Raw genomic sequence first — 21,766 nt, 5'->3', positions numbered from 1 at the left:
CCTACTGCAAAAATATTCCCGTATTAACCTATAATGAAGTATTTCAATCAGATAATCACAGGACTGTTGAGGTTGAAAAGGACCTGTGGAGGTCATCTCGTCCACCCTGCTTCCTGCTCAAGCAGGGCTGTCTCACAGCCTAGACCTGGTTGCCCAGGATTGGGTCAAGATGGTTTTTGCATAACCCCAAGGAGAGAGATCTCACAACCTCCCTTTGTGACCTGTGCCAGTGCTTGGTCACCCTCACAGTAAAAGAGGTTATCTAATGGTCAGAGGCACCCTCCTGTGTTTTACTTTGTGCCCATTGTCCCTTGTCCTGTCACTGAACATCAGACTCTTTCCAGAGCCTCGCTCCTTCTTTTATGTACCTCCTTTAGGTATTTATACACAATGATAAGATCCTCTTGAGCCCTCTCTAGGCAAAACAGTCCCAGCTGGTTCAGCCATTCCTCATAGGTCCCTTCATCATCTTTGTGGCCCTTCACACAACCAGTTCCAGTATGTCCATATCTTTCTTGTTCTGAGGAGCCCAGAACTGGACCCAGCACTCTAGATGTGGCCCCACAAGTGCTGTGTAGAGGAGAAGGATCACCTCCCTTGAGGTTAATGGAGGACATTGCATAGTTTCATATTCCCTAGGTAGTTCCAACTTGAGCTCAGGTTGGGAAAACTCGTAGAGGTTCAAGAGACCTGAACATATACAGAAGTCAGAAACTGCAGTAGGACAAAGATGTCTGGACCCTTTGCAATCTACAGGGGTAGACTTACAGTGGCCAAAATGGGAGCTGTGGCAAGTAAGGAACTGATAAAAACAAGAGCATGTCTTAAATTGTATATTAAAGCTATAAATATCACATTCAATCTGTTTCTGATACAGTTTACAGACCTTTTTTAAATTTTATTTCAATTGGTTTGCAGCCCCTCAATGAATTTCTCAGGTACACTGCAGGGTGAAAAAAGCCAGAGCCAGGACAGTTTTGTCATCAGAAGAAACAATTGTGGTGCTTTGTCCTAGAATAAGAAGCTAAACTTTGCATCTATTCAGAAGAAATGTTACGGTTTGCATACTTTGTAAGTAATAACTCCAAAAATAAATAATTTAGAACATGCAAACAATGAGTTTTCTCCTTCCTCTGCCTAGCACTATTAAAAATGTACTTTCTACTTCTTTGGCAAGCTTCTTAACCACTACCAATGGATCAGATTGATGATTAGGTCTGTCCCTCCTGAGCAAAGCACATTTTTGGGGCAAGTTTAATCAGGAAATAAAGAGCAGGACTCTACAGTGATAGAGCATAAATGTGGGTTACAATCTCTCTTCCAGAATTGCTTCTGTATTTTACATGAAATGGTTGCTGGATAAAATCCTTGAAACAGGGATTGGATTCTTGACAGGTTGATACTTTAACTACTCCCTCATGATCCCAATTTACTCTCCTTGGGAGGCAATGAACCAAACCTTTCCTTGCAGAGCAGTGCTGAGTTCAGCAGGAGGGACTGGCAACTGCTTCCAGCTACTCAATTGCACATGGCTTAATGGATGGGAAGGCATGAGTTTTCTCAGCAGCAGCAGGATTTTAGCATGATGTTACTCATCCTGATGACTGTCCTAAGGCTGGAGCTGTGTAAAGGATGGGAAGGTGAGCTGGCACCCTCAGTGTGGTTTTGAAAGAAAATGGAGTTTGTGTTATTAACTGAGCGGAATTCTTGAGGCTGCCAGTTTTGGAGGCAGACATCTACAACTACCCTGCCTCTTACATTACCTAAATAATTTTTTTTGCAACCATATCACAGTGCTTTTCTCAGACCCTAAGTTGACTTTTCTCATTCTTAAAATGCACCATTGCTAGTCCTTTAGTTTCTGCTGAGTTAAATTTGGGAAATAGGATTAACCTGCAGCAGCAGCTTCTCCCTGAAAAGAGTTTCATGCTGCTTGTAGAGTTCCTGGATTGCTTTAGTCTTATATTGTTAAATTATTTCTTTGTATAAGCTTGTTCCCAACCCTTTCCAGGAACTTCTGCCTTCATCTTCCCAGCACTCTTTTTTGTTGGTTAATTTTCCTACCAAATATGGTATTGGGATGAACAAGTCTTTTACCGAGACTGTGCATGTGTATATGAGAGAGGAAGTGGAATTAATAGCCTGTATAATGGAGGAGCGCTTCATTTAGTATGATTTAGCTACTCAAGGACAAGTTCGTGCCCTTTGTCTAAATCTTTTCAAATTAAACTCAGGAGAAAATTAATTGCAGTTATCACAGCTGTTCTGTTTATCTTTCAGGTGACATTTATTAATTGTCCCATCTTATTTTATGTGTGGCCATATTGGTTAGTATTTTAGGATTCAGTATTTGAAATTAACCTCAAGTATTTCACACATTCAGTAAAGCACAGTTCTTAATGGTATTACTTGTCTGAATAACTGTTGGCAGAATTACAACCCCAGGTCTCAATAGGAATGGAAATGGGATAGTTAGACTACTTTTATTTTAGAATAGCATGGGCCAGCGGGTCAAGAGAGGGGATTCTGCCCCTCTGCTCTGCTCTGGTGAGACCCCACATGGAGTGCTGCATCCAGCTCTGGGGTCCTCATCACAGGAAGGATATGGACCTCTTGGAATGAGTCCAGAGGAAGCCACAGAGTTGATTAGAGGGATGGAGCACCTCTCCTCTGAGGAAAGGCTGAGAGAATTTGGACTGTTCAGCCTGGAAAAGAGAAGGCTTCAGGGTGACCTGATTGTGGCCTTCCAGTACCTGAAGGGAGCCTACAAGAAAGATGGGGTGAGACTATTTACACGAGCATGTAGTGGCAGGACAAGGGGACATGCATTCAAATTGAAAGAGAGTAGTAGTAAATTAGGTATTAGGAAAAAATATTTACTGTGAGGGTGGTGAGGCACTGGAATGGGTTGCTAAGAGAAGTTGAGGATGCCTTTTTCCTGGAGGTGTTTAAGGCCTGGTTGAATGGGGCTCTGAGCAACCTGGTGAGTTGAAGGTGTCCCTGCCCGTGGCAGAGGGTTTGGCACTAGATGATCTTCAAGGTCCCCCTCCAACCCAAACTAAAAAAAAAAATAAAAAAAAAAAAAAAAAAAAAATAGTCCATTGAAATTGAAATAAAACATTCCACTGTATTCAATGAAAAAGCTGTATGTCTAATCTGTTGTGTTGGTTCTAATTCAGGTAGATGATGCTTTAGCAGAGAGTAATATACAATCACTGTGAATTGTCCATAGGAAGAAACATGAAGCCATTGTTTCCCTTTATCAGTTTTTATTCCAGTTAGTGTAATTATTCAGGATAGCATTCACAGAAGCATCTAATCCATTTCTGAATCCCACTAAGCGTTTTGGTTCACTAGTATAATTTTTGCCTACTACTGCAGATTAATTATGACTTGCCAGTAAATATATTTCCCTTATGAGTTGGCAATTCTTATCAGCATTGTAATTTCATTGCAACAGCCAACTGCTTCCCTATTAAAAAAATTGTTCCAGGAATACCTGATAAACATATTGAATTTCTGGGGGGTTGTTTTATGTATTTTTAAAGAAATTAATCACTTAATTTTCTCAGAGCTATCCTGTGATTCACTGTACAGCTGGTTTAGCACTTGGATCTTTTTGTTCTCAGAATAGGTTCCTACTTTGTAGGCAACACTGTATCTGGTTTTGGCCTCTAAATTACATGTTTTTTTCACTTTTATATTCCTTTTCCTTCTAGCCTGTTAGACAATTCCGTTTTCCTTCTGATCTCTTTTATTTGATGACACTTACCTACTCAGTGCAGCCCAAAAGGAGTAGATCTGTGTTTGTTGCCAAGGACTCACTGTCCATCCTGGTTGCATTTTAGAGTGTTTACTTGACTAGCTCACACTTGGGCTGGTTGGACTGAATATCTTTTGATGATTGGAATATGTTATGGGCTTCTGGAGGACAGCTCCTCATTTATTGTGCAAGGAGTCCAGTGTGTGATGTGAGATTGCTCTTTGGGGTGAGCTGAAGTGTGGTACATGAGGCCAACTTGGAGATTTGTTTCAAAGGAGCACTACCAACCTGGAAAAAACATTTTGCTCAGCCACACCCTCAGTGACTTCTGGGAATTGCATCAGCACAAATGTACATTTTACGTAGATATAGTAAATGCCATCTGGTAAGATTATTTTCATGTCATCCTTTAAAAACTTCCCTAATTATCTGCCTGAAGCCTTATACATCCCCTACTAGCCCAATCTGCCACCTCCTCATTTGATACTCAGCATATTTTTCCTCCAAATTCTCTTCTCCATCTTAGGTGATGATTTCACATGTGCTATTGTATGAAATACTTTGCTTAAGTCAGAGCACATGAGATCTACTGCATGTTTTTTCCAGGAAATTACTATTTCAAAAAGAGATATCAGTTTAGTGTGGCACATCTACTCTGCATATTACTCTGCTTCCTGTTTTCATTCTTTAGTACCATGATTTTTTAATTTTCTGAAGCCTTCCATATGGCTTGTGTCTGACAGGTTTGCAAGTGGACAGATAACTTCTTCTTTCTGCAATTTCATAAATACATACATTTAAAGGATTACAATTTTTAACATACATTGCCTTACCTCTGTCAGCTCAGTTGATTTATTGAAATCCCTTGCTACAACATGTTTCATGTGCCAATTTCTTCTGTCTATTGTATTGGAGGTTATGTGCCCTCACACTGTGACAGCATTCAGGGCTTGAATTTAGCTTTCTCATAGGTGAGGATTTTCATTGCTTCCATTTTCACAGTTTTCTGTCTCCCGTTTCCAGATTTTTTTACCTACTGGTGATCATTTCTTTGCCAATTCTAATACAGTTAACCTAGCTGAAAAAATGAGGCAGAGTAATCACTTCGCATATAGGTTTAATCTGGAACAAACCTGTCACTTTTAGGGGTTTTGAGGCAGGGGTTGTTTAATTTTAAAATTAGTTAAACGGTGGCTGAACATGGCACTTCAGGCTTTGCACTGTGTTCCCACACTCACTGCTCTGTAACATACATTTCCCCACAGTGTTTCCTCACATGAGGTGCTGGGGGGTTTTTTTATTTCATTTTGGTGACACTGTCATTAATCCAGCTGGGTCTGGAATTATTTCCAGAAGCTTTGTACAGTCGAGGTGTACATTTGTGTGCTGCTGGCTTAAAAAAAGGTCTGCCTAACCTGAGAGCTAAATCACCAGCCTGGCTGACCTCAATAACTACTTTTCTTCTGAAATTGTCAAAAGTGGTTCAAAAGAGAACAGCAGTTTAGTTGAAGTTCCACTGTAAGTTACCCTTTTTGATTGAAGTTACTTGGATCAGCTCATGAGCACTTGAGTTTCTGGGAGCATCTTGTTTACAGCACACGCAATGCTTAACAAGAGCCAGTTGGTATTTGCTACGGTGATTGTCATAGGGATCTTTTGGCTCTTGTACCTGGGGCTATCTCTGCTCAGTTGTCACACCCACCATTTTCTCCCAGACATTTTTTCTGAGAAATTAAGTTTTATACAAAGTGAAGGTAAAACTTCAAGGTAAAGACAATATTTAATTTAGTTAGCAATCATCTGCTTTTTAATTCAGTCATAACAGGAAAAAATATTCCTGTACTTCTACCTACTTGTCTTGATTGTCTGGAGGTTTAAAATATTTGTCCAAACTAATTCTGAAAACAGTGAACCAAAACTGTTATCCAAGATGAGAGTATAATGTTATTATGGGGACTTAATGGAATATAATATTTTCAGTAATAACCTATGTAGTTTCCATAGTATAGTCACAAAAGTTCATTTTTGAGTCTGTTAAGCATGTATTTTCACCAAGATACATTCATAAATGCAATTTTGATATGATCACCATACAGAAGCACTTCACCTAACTCCTTCCAGGATGCCTTTTTAGCATTTTTCAGAAATAATTATAAATTTAGTCATGTTTTTTTACACCCTACAGGAATGTTGCTCCAATTGTTGTCATTGCTGTCATACTGCAATCACTAGTTTTTCAATGTTCTTGATTGATTCAAATAAAAATATGTGAATGAAAAATATAAAGTCACCTTCTATCACACAGAGGGTACAATACAGTTAAACTCATCTGGCACCTGTAGAGAATTCGTTATCATTTTAACATCGGGAAGCACTCTGATATATGATGTGAGCATACTGTATTACCTCCAGCAAACAAGTGTTCTTTATTATCTCCTTACGGGGATTAGGAAAAGAGTTAGATTTGTAAGTTCATTAAATGGCAGTACCCTTTGATTCTTGCATAGAGGGGTCAGGAAAATACAATAGATTAGGAGGGGTTAGGAATTGATAAAATGGATGTTAGATTCTCATTAAACTATACTTTCTAAATACATATGTCTTATAGCTAGCACTGAACTGGAGGGCTCTTGCTTATTGTCACAGAAAACAGCCCTGATCATTCTACTAAGGAAGAAAATACGCCTGTTTCTTTTTCACTGAATTTTTGAATGAATGCTTTTGTTCTTATGGCATTGTTACCTATCTCACTGTTACATAAGACTGACGGTTTTGCAAGGTTTTCATGCTTTATCTTAATACCTCACTTTACGCTGCACTTTCCTTCTGCAGGTGGGACAGGTTAGGGCATCTCTGGAACTCATTAACAACTCTGATATTGACAGTTTCACCTATATCCCAGACTGCCAGGGGACAGATGGGCCTCAACTCACCCTCTCTTTGTAATATCACGGTGACTCAGATGAACTGTGGTTTTTGGACTGCACTAATAGATTAATGGTTTTTAGAGAAACATAACAGACTGTGGCTTCTAATACCCATTCTGGTAACAAAGCCCTGTGCATCTATGGAATGCTTCTCTGTGATTTTCTGCCTGTATTTACTCTTGCCATCTTTCAAGCATCCAGTATCTTGGTGATTGTCTGTGAATGAGCATGCCATTTGCAGAAATCAAAATCTCTTCCTGAAAAGAGAAGAGAGCAGAAATTTTTCTTGATATGTATTATTGGTAAGTCATTCATTCAGCTTCTGTTCTGTTGCTAAAAGTAGGCTTGGGTGCTTTTTAATAACTGTATGTTTATAATAGTCAGTTACTTGCTCCTCAGAGATCTGCAGATCTTAATTAGTTTGTATTATAAGCAGCTTTCCAGACCTAAGGCAGATGGAAAAAAATGTATCCCTGAGCCCTTTTGTGTCTTACTGACTACCAGAACATATTGAAATGTTTATTTTTGTAAATTATTTAAGTTGAATCACGTGCTAGATCATATATGCATATGAATTTACAGACATAGTCATATATGTATGTACACACAATATTTTTTATTAGATCTGAAAGCTGATCTGCTTCAGAATATTCTGCTTCTGTTGCTCAGCAGAGATAAACAGCAGGGTGCAAAGGGAGTGGGGAGAGGAAGATATGTGTGTCCAAAATAATGGGCTGCCTTTATTCAGTCTTGCCCCAGTGGAATCTGGAAACAGATTGGAGACCGTTGATTTATTTCATATATGCTGCTAAGTTGTAAGTCATATTTTATGATCTTAGGAACATTAGGTACATAGGGAACTTCACAAAGGTGAAAGAAACTTCAGTACAAAACTACTGTTTTGTATAGTAAGGCTTACGTCAGTATTGGGTACGGGTAGTCTGCCATATCTCCTGCAAATCCAGTAGCTGATACTACAACTGATTCATCTATCTTAAAATGACATTTAATTTCCAGTAGAATTGCAGAAAATGTCCGTTTTTGGACTTCTGCCTAATAACGCAGGAAAAGCTGAACAGTATCAGAAAAGGCAATACCAACAGGACTAGCAGGATGCAGACCCTGGAATTATCATAAAGTTTCCACTTAATCTCTTCTCTGTCTGAATCAGCATAGTTCAATTTACAGTAAATTCCTTCAGGATTGTTTTGTTACTCAAGCCTGTGGGCATCATCCTAAATCTCAGAATGTAGTACATGCCTTTTTCAATGAGAAGGAACCATCTGTTTTTTCTCCTACTCAAGTAATACTGACAAAGGACACATATAACTGCTGCAATGTTATCTCAAAGGAAAACAACATTTGCTTTCTCCAAGGAACATAAGTAACATATTGAAAAGTAGATGAACATCCACAACAAATATATGGTTGGATATAGCAGAATTTAATTAGTTAACATAAGAAAATTTCATGTTATACTGGTAGAAGTTAAGGTTCCTATCTCCTTTTCTCTTAGCCCTGTCACCTTTCTGTGTTTCCTGTCACAGTGAAGGTTGGCCTTAACAGATAAGAAAATGAGAGGGAAACATTCGGCCAGCAGATTGTCTAAATACTTCCTGTTTCAGACACCTGCCATTCCAATTTTTATGCTTAAATTAACTGTATTTTCCTTTTGACTTTGTCCATCCTTTTCAAACTATTGATGTTTTCAGTAGGAACAGCAGCATCCTTAGTTGCTCGTAGGGAAGGAAGGATTTAACAGGTACTTAAGGGAATGCAACAACATCAGGGTCATGGCGTTAAACTCAGTCAGAGCAGTGTGTCTGGCACACTCCTTCTTGCAGGAAAGCCTTTCCACTGCAAGAATGGCTGAGTTAATTTATTTTCCATGTCGTTCTACTTCTGTTACAGAATCTCTGCTTATCCTTCATAGCCTGCACCTTACAGTAGTGAATATCACAAGCATTAGGCTACTGATACCCTTGTAAAGGTGCCACCAAATACAATGCATGCTTGAAAACATACTAGTTCCTGTTAAGGGTGTCTTTGGAGAATCTGAAATATAAGTTCATTTTGCTCTTGGGAGAATGAGTATAGGAAGAAATTTGGCTTTGTAGCACCTCTAGAAAGTTAAACTAAATTGTTTCTGTAGGGCTCATTGAACCGTATTACTATGAGCACTCATAAACTTAAGAGCTGATGCTATTGGCAGTATTTCTAAAGCAATGACAAAAAAACCCAAAAACATCTTATACGTAAGCAACAGGGTGTTTCTCACATTTCATACTAAAAAGACAGAAGTCCCTTCTGTTAATTTTCTCCTGTTTTGCTTGGTTTAAATGTTGCATGTGGGATGGAAGGTGATTTGCTTAGTGTTTAGGCCCCTTACAGATACCTCCCTGGCACTGTCTGATTTCCTGAAAGAAAAACTCAACTCAAAACTCGGTAATAGTTATGAGGAAGGTGGCCACAGAACAGCTTCTCTCAACCAGGGAAAGCCTCAGCAGTGCAGGGCAGGGTCTGGAATCTGATTTCAATTTCATCTGTAAGCCTTAAATATAAATATAATAGAGATTGAACAGATAAAGGAAAAAAGAAAGAAAATTTACAGAATTGTTTTGAGTGTGGCCATAGCTCTAGATAGACATCAGGATGGAGAAGGAGGCTGGTCCCTTCAGTCATGGGTTTCCTATTTGGTGGAGTCATCCTTGCTTCCTCCTAATAAACATGCAATATGTTTATTCTCCTTCACTCCTTTGATGAAAATAAGACAATAGTAAAATATTGAATAAGAGTGAAAGTAAGAGAAATAAGTGATAAAATATCAAAATGGAGTAACTGAAAAGTAGAAGTTTTTGTGAAATGCTTATTTTGAAAGAGAAAAGAATGGAGGTGAATTTCTGGTTTTGGTTCCATGCAAAGCTATTAAATAAAGGAATACTTAGCTTTTTTATTTTGCTTTCCTTTCCTTTTTTGCAGGGGCACAGGCTGCACTCCTGTGGTCTCTCACATCCTCTTCATTCAGCCAGGTTTAATATGCATTTTTCTATAAATGCCACAGCAGGTGACAAATGGAGGTGGACATGAAGTTCTGCAGCAGCCAGCCAAGGAGTGAGAAGCTTGTGTGGGGAGACTGCCTGAGAAAATGGAGGGAAAATTGCCAGAAAGGATCAGAAGTATACGGGAAAAATAAACAGACTGACCGATTGCAGAAAATGTCCATTTTTCTTCCTTAAAGTTAAGCATCATCCCTCGAGAGGGAAAACAGGCAACTGAGACAAAGGGGAAGGTAAGATAGTCCTCCTCCTGGTCCTTGTAACCCAGAAACTTGGTGACAAAAATCACGGATATCTAGTCTGTGAAGAATTACATCTCTCTCACCCAGGAAGTAAGCCTGGGGAATCAGCAAAGACACCACAGACTACTGCAGAAGCTTAGCCTGAAAAAAGATCAGCATCAGGAGGTGATTTCAAGTCTAGAGATAGAAGTGCCTGAAGTCTTGGCTGCCCTAGATGATGAACCAGGTAGGAGTCTGACAAAAAAATTGGACAGGTTGCTGAGCAAGCAAGAAAGCTGTCAGAGGAGTGACTCTCCACAGGAGGGGTACAGGCTGGCCCGGAACAGAACTAAAGGGGCCCTGTCAAAGACAGTGACCCAGTAGAGCATTGGAAATTGTGTATTTTGGGTAGTGGTGGGTTGAGGACTGCTGGAAAGAGTCCTGAAAAGCAGTAGGTGCCAAAGAACTCTCTGCTGTAACCATATTGCCAATTGTTATGGTTTGATTGTAAATCTTGCACTATTTGGAGACTAATTTTCTTGCTCATTGGGGGAATATATGTTCTCACTGAAGGGGAAAACAAATCCTCGACAATCCCTTTGTTCTTTACCCTCTGTCCTAGCAAAACTCCTGTGAGTGTTGCTTGAGCATATTCTGCATACTCACAGGAAAGAAAATGATGGAAAAAAGTTTAAACTTTGAGAAGCTGTTTGTAAATTGTCTGAAATTTTTTAAAGGGAGGCTCTTGATGTTTTTTGAACTTCATTTTGATGACCTGGAGACAGTAAGAGCTCAGCTCCAGGAGGTTAACTCCTTTCAGAAATGGGGAACTCCTTGTAGAGCCACATGCACCCAAAGAAAACATACGTGTTCATCTGATGTAGAACTGGTTATAGGAATCCCAAGAGTGAGTCTGAATCTGTCTTGTGGCTGCATATGGAGCTGGCAAGGGGGATTTGTAATGTCTAACTGGGTGAATTAGTTTATACCACCTTAAGTAACCACATGATTGTAGGTGTACATGGATAGATTCCTACTATAATATTTTTTTTTGTGCTTTTTTTCTTCAGTGTTCTTACAAGAGAACATGGAAGACAGAGTGGGAAAGCAGAGAAATTTAATTTCATAATGTAGTTTCTGTGGTTTTCTGTAGAGGTGGAAAAAAAAGTGATGTTTATTTCAGAATTGGATTTCACAGTGGTCTGCTTCCTTCCTCAGAAGTGACTGATGACAGGATTTGGCAGGAATGGAGACCTGTGCTAAGAACCATTTAATTCAGTGGGTGTCAGATCAAAACAGGGAGCAGATGAACAGAGGAGGGTGAAAGAAAAAAATTTCCTAGATGTGTAAGGCTTTCTCGTTCTCTTTTTCATTCTCATTCTCTGTCTTCTTGGTCTCTTATTTATTGAACCTCCTTTTGCAGCAAAGCGACGTCAGAAGGGGACATTTGACTTGTGAAATAGGAAAAGGGAAAAGCATTTTCCTCCCAGGTGTAAGTTTTGTTTACATAACTCCAATGATCAGCAGAAACATTTAAGTAGCTACAGACACTTCACTCACCAGGCTTTCAAAAAGGTGTCTCAGGATTTGGTTTAACACTGCCAGGTATGCAGGAACCTGCAGGACTCATATGCCTATGACATTTTATGGGATATATTCTGCCTGGGACCCTTGGAGGCTACCATGATGCATTCTTGATGCACACACCAGCTATATACAAGCATGCCAGCCTACAAAGGGCCCCATCCTGAGGAAACAAGAGGGTCTGTTCTGCTTCTCTCCTAGCTCACAAGTCAAATGACTGCATTAGCTGGTGCTGGTGGCTGGAGGCTGAAGCAAATGAAGAACTCCTAAATAGATGCATTTGCTGGTGTTTTTGTCTACGCTGCCCTGAAATCTGTCTGTCCTTTTCACTTGACAGATAGGAAGGCTCCTAAGCAACTGCTGCTTTATGGCTAAATATACATTTTTACCCACAGAGATTGCCATCCCCCTTTACAATCTGCAGCAAAGCCTTTAAACCCCCTGTGGACAGAGAAAACACCACCACAGAGAGACATCACATAGATTACGTAGATAGTTGAGAGACCCTGGGGCAGAGAGGATAATGTACATGCTTGTTCTTGGGGCAACCATCACTGGAAAGAATGGCTCTTATGTAAAGAGATACAGGATGAGTACATTTTTTGTATTTTGATTTTCCCTGCAAATACAGAATGCAAGAAAGCACCATTTACAGAAGGAGTCTATTGTTATCATTTGGGGAGTGTAACAGCAAATACAGCCCAAAGTGAGGCACAGAATGGAGGCACTTTCCTGTGTGGCAGACCCCTGTGTGGGTTCACAGGCTCTTGCAGGACCCAGAGGCAACACCCCCACCACAGGGTGGTGTTCCCTGTAGTCACCTCCTTGAGGGTGATTGTCCTGCAGTTTGCAGAAAGAGAAAAGTCATAAGAAAGAGAGCAAACCCTAATTTTTATTTGTAAATAAATGGAAGATTAAAAGATCAGAGGGAAGAAATCTTTCACCAATTAAAACAACAGTTGTTTTGTGTTAAGCATGTGCATACCTTTGACATCTTGTTCTCATGACTAAGGCAAGTGAGCAATTCTGGTAAGATCCTAAAATCCTCAGGGGAAAAACCAGCTTCAGCCTGTCAGTCAAGGCAGAATTCTGTTTAAAAGGCTGTATTAATGATCTGGGCAAGGAACAATACAAATAGCTGATTTGATAGTGTATTGATCAGCCGTTCCCATGGCGAATTACCTTTCTGACTTTTGGGAATGGAGCCACTGGGTTCCTTTCCTAAAGACTCCCTCTCACTGCTGTTCTTCAGTGTTTGTATGTACTTCTCAACCAGTCCCCTTATAGCTTAATTGGATGCACACACTGATCTGCTATCTAACTGCTGGCCCGGTTCCCAACTCTGACTAGGCAGCATCCATAGCACTTTGCTGATCTCAAGCAACAAGAAAAAATGTGTTATTCCTCTCTTACTCTATGTTTTCTCAAACAAATGAATATTTTGTACCACTTCTGCAATCTCTTTGAACATGAGATTTTAAGTCACTCAGACACTAAGATTTATGCTGATAAGACAAAGACTTGGGGCTATACTTTTGTTATTCAGAGCAGAAGCCAGAGATCTGTTCCTAGCCCATGGGAGGGTGTTTGATGTGCAAGTGCTACAGCACAATTGCAATGGCATATTTTCCATTTTATCAGCACTTTTTATCAGAAGCTTTTCTACATTATGGAGCCTCTGGCAACACAGCTGGAATTTACAGACATACCACTGGAAATGTGCTTACAGATCTGATGTCATATAAGCAGAATTGCCTGTATATGGGTGAAGCCAAATTTATGTAGTTCACTCTAGTTGTTTAAGGCAGCAAGGAGAGACAGGCACCTAAATACCTTAAAAAAGATTAGGTCTTGGTCAAATTTTACTGTTCAAGCTGTGTTCTGGAATTTGAACATAAACTCTGCAAGAGCAGGTGGGAAGATTAACTCTTTAGCCAGGGTACCAGTGAATAGTAAAGGCAGAATTAATGACACTTCTGCTCTTGTGCAAGAATCTGTTAGGTCCATTCCTGACCAATATTACAGGCTGGTGCAGCCACCTAGGCAAGAATATGGTCTTATGTCTTTATGCTCACAGAAGGGGTAGCATGATCTTGGTGCAGTTCACATATGTTCAAACATTGTGCATGAAGAACATAAAATTGTCATACACCTTTGCTGATTGCTACAGAGTCTTTTGTGCTGGGAAGACATGTTTCTTTCCTGTCCAGCTCTATGAAATTTCCCAAAGGCAGAATACTGCTTTTTGCTGAGAAAGTTTGCTTTCTCTTTTCATCTTTTATACATATGAATAAAAAATTCTTTTATGTCTGATTAAAGAAACATAGAAAGTTGCGAAAACACTGGTTCTGATGCTATTTGCCAAAGTTTTTCCTTCCTGTAGGGCTATATTTTTTCTTCAGGTAATTAGAGGAGGCAAAATTCAATACGGAGAAGAAAGCATCATGAGACACCTCCCCTGCTCTCCCTTCTGCCCATACCATGCAAGCTATTCCTTTTTAGGGCATCCTGGTTTCATGTTCTGGGGATTTGTTTAATTTTGTTCCATTCATCTTTCTTTCTTCTGGGTGAAAGATGTTAATTTGGTGAGTAACACTATATAGTATTTAACTGTGAGAAGTATCAGCTGCCAGTGACATCTCAGGCTATAAGATCCACAAATAGTAAAGAAGTGATATAGAACTGAGAGAGGTGAAGCAATTTTTTAATTGAACTTACTGGGGAAATAAAAAGTGTAAAGAGGCAAGAAAAATTAATACACTAAAGATATAACAGAGGAAGCACTGATCTCTTCTCTCTGGTGACCAGTGACAGGACTCAAGAAAACAGCATGAAGCTGAGTGAGGGGAGATTTAGGTTGGATATCAGGAAAAGGTTTTACTCCTAGAGGGTGGTTGGACACTGGAACAGGCTCCCCAGGGAAGTGGTGACAGCACCAAGCCTGACAGAGTTCAAGAAGCGTTTGGACAATGCTCTCAGGCACATGGTGTGACTCTTGGGGTGTCCTGTGCAGGGCCCGGAGCTGGACTTAATGATCCTGATGGGTCCCTTCCAACTCAGGATATTCTATGGTTCTATGATTCTATGACAAGAGGAAATGGTTTCAAGCTGTGCCAGGGGAAGTTTAGATTGAATATTAAGAAAAATTTCTTCACTGAGAGGCTTGTCAAGAATTGGAACAGGCTTCCAGGGAACTGGTGGAGTCACCAGTCTTGAAGGAGTTTAAAAGATGTACAGATGTGGCACTTGGGAACATGGTTTAGGGATGGAATTGGCTGTACTGATTTTATGGTTTGACTGGATGATCTCAGAAGCCTTTTCCAACCTAAATGATTCTATGAGTCTATGTGGCAGTCTAAAGAACACTGAAATTTGCTGGCTTGCAGCTGAGGCTCCCCATTGCTTCTGATATTAGCTTATTGTTGATAACATACTTATTAAAAATGAAAAGCACCATGCTGAGGCAGGGTTTTAAAGAAAGTTGGAAGGATCATAAAGTGCAGGATGGATTTTTGCCACTCAAGTTTACATGTGGGTAAGAGTAGACAGTGGGTAGTATACAGCTATTGTCTTTTCACATAAATGAATACTGTACCAGAATGTTGATTGGTGGGAGCACTGCTCCCATTAAGCAGCAGGAACAGTTTCTTGCTGTTTTGGGCAAAAAGGTTTTATATAATTAGAGTTCTAATTAGAAATGCCAGACCTAATGTTCTGTTGCCTACTTTGGTATGAGGGCTATAGGAAAATACTAACTTCTGGCAGAAGTTTGCAGCTACTAATTACTTGTAAAAAGATTTGGATGGAAAGCAGAGCCTCAATCTTTCAGTAAAATGAAAAGCAATTAAAAGAAAAAACAAACAATTATGCTATTAATTTCTCTCAATGATCTGTGCCATTACTGTATTGTTTTCACTGACAGCATTCCCTTATTAGCAGCATTCAGCCTGACGTTTATTTATTCTATCATCCCTGAACATAGCTCTGCCATAAGAATGCTGAAATGTGGGAATTAGTCACATTATAATGACAAAAGTAAGGCTTGGATCCCAACTGACCAATATTTCTGTCCATCTTTTTGCAAATGATCCAATGAGCTTAGAAAAGACAGATTTGGGGGTTACTTTTCTGGGCAAACATTCATGATTTTGCCATTTCCTCTTGAATCAATAGCTCCTACTGATGGTTACAGAAGTTAGTTAACACACACTGTGATACAAAACTACTGTGACTTTGTTGTGCAATGGAGTGTGAAACCTTTTCCTTTCCCTTCCACATAAACACACAGAGGTATATTAGCTGTGCTTGGAACAAACTTGAAAGTGAGGTTAAGTTGCCCAATGCCTCTTTACATTTAATAATTCAATGAAAATAAGAATCTCTGTAGTAAGTGAACCAGCATACCTAAAACACCTCAACCTTCTGCAGGGGCCTATTTCTCTCTGCTGATAAGGAAGGGAACCTTGGGAAATTACTCTCCATAATTAGACAGTGTGGGAATTTAAAACTAATTACAAGTCAGAGAAGATGTGATAATCTAACCACTGGGGTTATCACTGGGAGAATAGCACTGGGGCAAGAGTTCTGTCCACCTGACACATTGGCTTTATCCATCTGTAAGAGCAGTGATATACTGTATATAGGTCATAGTACTGCATTTTTTACTAGAACTTAGAGTGTCCTATACTGCTGCGGTGACAGTGGAAGCACATTTCTTTAGCTGTGACCTGCGTCTTCTATTGCTACATCTAGTTACATCTTTACTGGAAAAAAAAGTGCAAAATTAATTAGCTAGATATGTTTAATTATTAGGGTGCAGCCTTAGGCTATAAGCCAATATACGTAAGGCCAATATTTGCCTTAAACCTATATGCTGAATTCAGCAAAGAAATCCATTTTTATAATTTTATTTGGCCAATTCTTGGAGTTCTTTCCTCCAACAGCATATTACTGTTCTAAAAATTAGTCTTGGAAGGTAAGACTTGCACAAGACTTTCCACAAGAAAATTTGACCAGCCCTCTTCTCCCAAAAGGCAAGGATGTGGGACATAGAAACAACCTCATGTTTTACCTAAGTTCAAGTAAATTATTAACTTTCTGATGTTAAAACATGACTTGTTCACCTGCAGAGGTACTTCACAGCTTGCAAATCTTTTGCAGCATCATATCATTACGGGAAGTGTAATGTGTATATTAATTAATTAATGCAAACATGGCTGTCTAGGAGGTTGCAAGAAGAGCTGGGGCCCTTTAGGCATGTCCTAGGGTGAGCATCTCACCTCAGGTGAAGCAGGCAGTTGAATTCACCAGAGTGGCTTTGGTTTAATTTTTCTGCTTTACCAAATTGACATTCATTGTAATGCAATGCTGGGCTTTGCTGAGAACAGCAAACGATCCCCATGGAGGAACGAAATCAGAACAAAGGCCTGATAGCTGAGCTGTCTTACTGCATATGCAGAACATTTAATGTTTTGATTTTTATTACCAGCATAGTTGCTTGTGGTGAGTTTAATTTTCCATCTAGTACTTTTTTGGCACAGTTCCATTTGCAGAAGCGAAATGAGATATCCATCTTTCTTTTTTAGTTCCTGGGTGATCAAATTACAATAAAAAAAGCAAATCTTAAGTTAGTTTTCTGTCATGAACAGAAATAAATCATAACTGATTAATCTTAACTCCTCCTTCTCCTCCCACCAAAAGTCCAATACTCAAACAAATATTTCTTACAGGCTTCCTGCTAGTTTTAAAATAATATTCCACTTTCTTTTCTCAATTTTTCAGCTTTTGTCTTTAAAATCTGTTTACTGCAATGAGATTTCATAATGCATTATTTTACTGTAAAATGTTGTTTTGGAAAAGAAATACCCAGAGAAATACTCAAGCGTATGGTAGGCAGATATTCACCCAGTTAGCCACTGCTAATCTAAAAGTAGGCTAATCCCAATTAAATTCTGTTTGTACCTATGTGTTTAGCCCCAAAGCAGAGTTTGAAACCTGACTTTCCTTTACGTTGCTGGTTGTTGTGCAATAATTTAGATATTTAAATGCTTGTCTGATCCGGCATTCTTAATAGAGTTCATGAGAGTTTGCAGATTCCCATGTCAGTCAAACCATTAACTGCTGAGATGCCTCTAGAAACCCCACATTTCATAATATTTCCTTTGTTGACTGCCCCATTGACAGAAACTTATTAAACAGAAGAGCAATGAAAAACAAATACTGAATAATTTTATTTGTACATGGGTTTTTCTGTATGTGATGACAGTGGCATTTATGAAGAAGAGTATCTCCCAGACATTTATGCATCCTAGTTTTTGCAAATATTTGCCTTGTATTGCTTCATTAGCCTTGAGAACAGATTTCAAATGTCTGTACTAAAGTTAATAGTTCTCACACTGTCCTAGTTTTGCCACTGACGTGATACTGGAAACTGCTGTGTCCACTTTGTGAGCTGCACGAAGGCAAGCTGACAACTGCTGTTGGTGGCAGAGGAAAGTAAGTGTGGCTTCATGGAGAGGCTGAACTGCCCTGTTATCTTTAAAGGTGCTTGTTCTGAGAAGCAAGGCACAGTGCCAGGGCCTTGTGCAGGAGTTTGACCATACCTGTGAGGCTGGTAGACAGTTCTGAAGACTTTTTAGTCTGATACATTTCACACAAAGTAAATTCATTATGAAAGGATTAAGCACCTTAGGTATCATTCCCTTTACAGCTGCTTCTTTCCCTGAAGAGGTGCCAGGAAAAGGTTGTTTTTCATAAGGGTGCTTCGTATGAATAATGTAAAGAGACCGGTCACACCCTATGGACAACATGAATTTTAAAACAGTTGTGACACCAGGATTGCCTTTCTTCCATAAGTCCCTCTAAACTAGGCAGAGCTGGTGCTCCTCTAAGGAACAAAAGTTCAGTCTTCTCGTTATTAATGTAATAGGCTTTTTCATTTTTCATGAGGAAGGATACCTTCTTAAATGAGTTTTGAAACTCTGTGAGTATTTTACTGAACACATGCATAACATGTAGTAGGCTGAGCAGAGATTCCTAGTTTGAATGGTGTGGCATCCTCTGAGAGAAACTTGAAAATGAGTTTGTTTGTCTTTTTAACATTTGCTTTGATTTATGGCATGCTCTGTGTTACTAAGGATCACACAGAGTGCAGCTGAGTGGTACTTAGTTGCTGTCTGGGATTAAAACACGACAGACCTTAATTAATTGTAGCTTCATCATACCTACATGTCTGACCCACACACTGTGTCTTAAGTTTAGAGTAGCTATGACTGCACTGAAGTACTGGTGTTGAGAATACTTTGGTACAAACCTTTGGCATTTCTTTGGTAGATGCAGCTAAGGGCTGAGCTGTTGCTGGCACAAAGTTCTGTGAATTGTGACTACGAGGATGCCTTGCCTTTCCAAATTAAGAATGTCAAAAATTCTAAGTCATTGCATCTAAATGAAGTGCAGTGTGCCATAACATTAGATTAGCTATTGGACTAGGTGAGGAACCTTGGATTAAGTCCCTGCCTATGGGACTATTGCTGTTTTTCATTTTTTGAAAGCTCCTTCTCCAAGTAACAAGGCAAATTAAATGAAACTTCTTATGATCTAGCATATTTTAATAGAAAAGGGGAAAAAAAGGAAGATTACAACTGTGAATGTTTAACAGTATAAAGTAATCTTTCTGATGAATACTTGATAGGACTAAAGAACAGCCCCCATAATATGTGGCAGACATAACTGAAGAAATGTAAATTATGTAGTTATAAACTCCATAACATTATCTACTCTTGGTAATAAATCTGAAGTTTTGGTGATAATTTATGTCAGTTCTCTGTGATATGCAAAGGAAAAATATTCTCAGAACTCTGTGTTTATTTATTAGGTTTTACAAATGATGTAAAAGCTTTGTGACCAATATTTTTGTCAGCTATTTTCCTTGTGTCTCTGAAATTGTAAATTATTATGGTTTTTTTTCTGTGATGCTGCAAAGCTGATGTAAACATTTGCAGTGATAATATTTTTGTTCTCAAACTTTCAAAGAAAGTTTCCAATCCAAAGTGTGGCCAGGGTGAAAGAGTGTTATGACTAAAGCTCACTCTCTTGAGGTTCTTTAAACATTGGTCGAAACTGAGACCCTTTGAGCTCTCGTGGCCCACAGTAGGCTTTGACCACCAACCTCCCTCTGAGTGGGGCGTCTCAGAGCCAGTGAACTCTGAGGTTTTCTGTACATGGAGGATCAGTGAACAATGACAGTGGATCCTGGGCTGAAACCCCCACTCCTTGAGGTTTGACCCTTCACCCATTGAGTGGGCCTATTCCTGCAAAAAGTTTTCATAGTGAGCCCCCTGAGTTTCTGTTCTTGGCTTGGATCAAAAGAAAGGCTTTAGCAAGAGTTAGGTATGAATGCTGACACAGGCCTTTTAAAGGAAAAAAAAAGAAATAACAATAAAAAGAGAATGGGAAACTTCTTCATGATAAGCATGTTTTGTAGGAAAAAGTATAAGGACACCAGGTACTGTGATACTTCTATACTTTGCCATGACAATGAAGGTGTCTTTGAGAGTTTGTATTGCTTCACAGTGAAGGGAGACCAGATTTTCTGCATGAATCAAGAGGAACTGACTTTATAAGGTCTGTCCGCTTTCCTCTTATCAAAATAAAAAGGGAAAGAAAGCATGCCATCTCCACACAGGAAAGATATCAATTGAAGCAGGAAAGTATTTCTAAAAGTCATGGGAAAAAAACAAATTGTGAGTTTACACATTTTTGAAAGAGCTTAGCAAGTGAAAAAATGAGCTTTCCTCACCTGACAAAATTGAAAATGATTTAAACAGCTCGGTTACAAAAAGGCAGGTCTATCATAGGCAACCTTTCCCATCTGAACACAGAGCGGGATTTATTAATTAGTAATTATTTCTATAAAGGACAGTGTCATGCTGACAGCAGTAATGAAAAATTCATGACAGAGATTTAACATTCTAATCTGCTGGATTACTATAAGGAGGCTGCCAAACTTGGGCAACCAGCCAGAACTAGGAACACAAACAAATATCATAGTTCCCATAGAAACTGGGATCACCTTGGAGATGATTAATACCAGTCTGACTTAAAATGGATGTTCCAGAGATATCACTCTTGGCTGATTTAATTATGACCTGGTGTAATATAGCTGAGCATCTCTGAAGAAAAATAACTCTCTATTTCTCAACTTCTTCCTCCTACCCCTTGATGGAAGTCTAAGAAGGATATTATTTTATTTTGTTTCTTTGCTATTAAGAGAGAACAGAAAACTATATAGGACACATGCCAGAGTTGTGCATGTCACACTGGAACATAAACAGATATACTGAGGCCTACTTTGAATTTTTAGAAACTTTTTTTTTTTTTTGGCTTCTGTTTGTTTGTTTGTAGTCTTGCAAAAGCATACATTGCTTATATGTGGAGTATTCTGAGCAATACAAACTATCAACAGTTTTCATACTTAAGTGGAGTACATCAGCTGGTGCTAGGAAAATTTTTACAATCCATTACCAAAATGGAGCTTTGTGAACAGAACACTATTCTGAGGTTTTGCAGTGTAGGCAAAAATAAAATGTTAATTTCACAAGAGACCGTGAAAAAAAACTGTCAAAAGAAAAGAAAAGTAGGTATCTTTTTAGCATTGTCATCAGAGAATCTAGGTATCCTATGGGTAAAATACTCTGTGCTTGAGTCACCATATCTAATGCTTGTGGTGTCATTCAATCTCTGTCTCTCAATGAACAAAAAGTGAATATCAAATCTTGTATGTTAGCATGTTTTTCTAGAAGACAAAAATCTCCTAAAGTGCTAGATCTTAAGAATTTCTACCATTATCATTGAACTAGCATAAAAATCAATTTTCTGTCTATGTGTTCTTGAGGATCAATTTTTCACGCACATTTCTGATCATGAAAAGTTTGAAATATAACATCGATTTTTGAGAGATGACACATTTACCAAAATGAGCGGTAGTTCATATTTACATAAAGCATAATTATTGACAGCAATACTCAATTTGGTTGAAATCCTATAAACTTTTAGTGCTGAAACTTCAATAGTTTTAGGCAAATATTCACAATGTGACTTATTCTTTCTTTTAATGTTGAAAATGCTTCCATGCTTATCTGTTTTTAGAATATTGAAAAGAATTAAAATATTTCTCCCCGTTCATGAATACAGGGATCATTTCTCCATCCAGAATCA

General features: G+C 38.9%; 1 long non-coding RNA gene across 1 annotated transcript; it reads left to right on the top strand.

Moving 5' to 3' along the window:
* Positions 1–1,452: 1,452 nt before the first annotated feature.
* LOC138107293 (uncharacterized) lies at positions 1,453–12,193 on the top strand. Its single transcript, XR_011149385.1, has 3 exons — positions 1,453–1,640; positions 9,752–9,979; positions 10,076–12,193. It is a non-coding gene; the product is annotated as an uncharacterized lncRNA (long non-coding RNA).
* Positions 12,194–21,766: the final 9,573 nt, after the last annotated feature.

The sequence above is a fragment of the Aphelocoma coerulescens genome, chromosome 3, assembly GCF_041296385.1.
Source record: "Aphelocoma coerulescens isolate FSJ_1873_10779 chromosome 3, UR_Acoe_1.0, whole genome shotgun sequence".
NCBI lineage: Eukaryota > Metazoa > Chordata > Aves > Passeriformes > Corvidae > Aphelocoma > Aphelocoma coerulescens.
Note: the sequence above shows the minus strand (reverse complement) of the source record. Positions and strands in the feature narration are given on the sequence as shown.